Here is a 2,708-nt window from a genome sequence, read left to right as displayed (position 1 = left end):
GGGGGGTGGGGGGGGGAAGAGGGGGAGAGGGGAAACAGCCAAGGGGTGGAGGTGAGGAGCGGGTAGGGCGAGAAAGTGAAAGGTAAAGGGTTGAAGGGGCAGGGTGTTTGTCAAAGGTGTTTGTTTGACAGAGGGTTGAGAGGGCATGTGCATAGTTAAGGAGAGGGATGGGGGGCATTAGAGAGGGAAGGAGACAGACATGGTGAGTGAGAGGAACAGGTAGCATGCAGCAGAGAGGACAGGGACAAGACGAGCCAGACAGGAGGTGGAGAAGAGTGGGCCCAGTCAAGACAGCACACACACAGAAACAGACACTCACATACATAAAAAACAATGGACATAATACTTCCGGGATGAAATGTCGATCTCTACAAAGTTCTGGTGTGCGTGTGTGTGTGTTTGTGTGTACTCACCATCTATGGGATGAAGACAGTCAGATGAGCAAACATGGATAGGACGAGACCAAGATGCAAGATGGATTGAGGACAGCGATGATGGACAGACAGAGAGAGAGAGAGAGAGTGAGAGATAGACAGAGAGAGAGAAAGAGAGAGAGAGAAACAATGCATCAGACTAAACCACAACTGCATAGGAGTTTGTTTACACGTGTCACCAACAGAGAAGTGTAGAAAAGACAGTAAGTGCAGCCTTCAATTTAATTTCCCCCAGGAGTGTCAACAACACAGCAACAATCAACAACTCCATTAACATGTCGTGGATGTGTAGAACAAGTATGTTAAAGAAATGAACAGAGTAACCCTATCTACTGGTGTGCTAGCGCCGCAGCTAAAGGACTTAGCCTCTAGCCTCTGTGGTGTTGTGTTTGAAGGCTCTGATGTGGTGATGCTAGGGTTGTAGGCTCAAGACAGTCTAGACAGGGTCACATGCGTTATATACCAGGCAAGTTAAATGTCACTTCCTCCATTCACTACTCCAAGGCCACACATTCACCAGGGACCAAGCATAGCAGACACTGAAAGCCTCAGTACTTGAAGATCGACTTGAAGATGTCACCTTTTACTTACCTTCCAGAGAAAGAGGCTCCCACATCCCAAACTGCTTGAGTACCATGACAAACATTAGGCCTACCACAGCGATAGCAAAGACTTCCATACCCTGAATCTCCATCGCTGGCATCAATAGGTCAACCCCTCCACAGTAATGAGAGAAAGCCCCACAGAAGGTCAATGGTGAGATATCCTCTACTGAATAATAAGGACAACCTGCTGGAGACCACGAGTGCAGCCATGAGGAGATCAGCCAAGTTTAGCACACATTGGATGGAGGCAGGAACATGTTCGTGTACTCCTTCAGTGAACGCTAATGCACGCCTCACTCCATTGTGCCATGTGGTTTTGAATCATAGCAAGCTGAGAGAGAGATTTGCTATTTCCTTGACAGCCATATCCTCACACGCACCGCCTCAGAATAAAAAAAAAAGAAACGTACCACAGATGGATGGAGACACAAGCTGAGTCAGCTTTTACATTCACTAAGAGAGACACTCTTAACTGACCACCATAAAAACTACATCACACAAGGAGCAGGAAGCAGAGGGCGATACAGAGATAATAAGGGAGAGAGAGAGAGAGAGAGAGAGTGTGAGAGAGAGTGTGAGAGAGAGAGAGAGAGAACAAGATAACTTTTCTTTGATGACATAACAATTGTTCCTCACTTTTAACTCCTGGTGTGTATGTCTAAAAGTAGACAACAGAACTCCGGTTGTGATAATTCTGTTCTACTCTTGTAATTTGCACAGGCTCAGTGCTGCCGGCTCCACTTTCCCGGGACAGAGATTCTCCATCCCTCTCTCTCTCTCTCTCTCTCTTTCTCCGTCAGTCTCTGTCTCTCTCTTTCCCTCTCCTTCTCTCTGTCAGTCTCTGTTGTTCTCTCTGTCAGTCTCTGTCGTTCTCACTCTCTCTCTGTTGTTCTCTCTGTCGCTCTCTCCCTCTCTCTCCGACACTCTCTTGCTCCTTCTCTGTCACCGTTCGCTCTGTCGCTCTCCCCCTCTCTCTTTTTTTTGGTCTCTCTCATTTCTCTCGCTCTCTCTCTGTCAAAAATTCATCAAAAGAGCCGAGGAAAGACCCATATAAACTTCAAACCCAATCTGAGTGGCCATGACATACTCAGGTGGAGAACTCTGAGAAATGATTCCATCTGGCAGTGCATGAAAGACTATGGGATGTAAAACTGCACTGCTCACCGAAAACTTTTTTTTCAATCCATAACTACTGCTAGCCCAGCGAAAGAGCCTACTTTACTTAAAGTGCTCTCTTGTCCATTGCTTCCCCCATCAGCAGAAATTGAGCGGTGTCTCTTCTGTCTCTCAGAGAGTCAATTAAGCACTCTGTGCTCTGTTCCCTATCATCTCTGACCTCTCCTCTCTACTGAGCAGGCATCAAATGCAAACGGAACGGTCTACTGTGTTTCTGGCATCAGCCTAGCCCCACTACTTAAGACCAGGCACACCATTTACAACCACATCAAGGTTATTAACCTCTTTGTTGATATCATGCCTTGTACTTATAAGAGAAGTCGTAGTTTTCTTGACCCAGGATGGTCGGGGCCAACGTATTAGTTTGATTAGTTTTAACATTAATTTGTTTTAATAAAGAATGACTACTAATACTACTTCAACTGTTAGCGTACATCAAATATTACTGCTACTACTAATAATTGTTATAATCATAATCATAACATGCATTTAT

The sequence above is a fragment of the Clupea harengus genome, chromosome 12 (assembly GCF_900700415.2).
Source record: "Clupea harengus chromosome 12, Ch_v2.0.2, whole genome shotgun sequence".
Classification (NCBI taxonomy): domain Eukaryota; kingdom Metazoa; phylum Chordata; class Actinopteri; order Clupeiformes; family Clupeidae; genus Clupea; species Clupea harengus.
Note: the sequence above shows the minus strand (reverse complement) of the source record.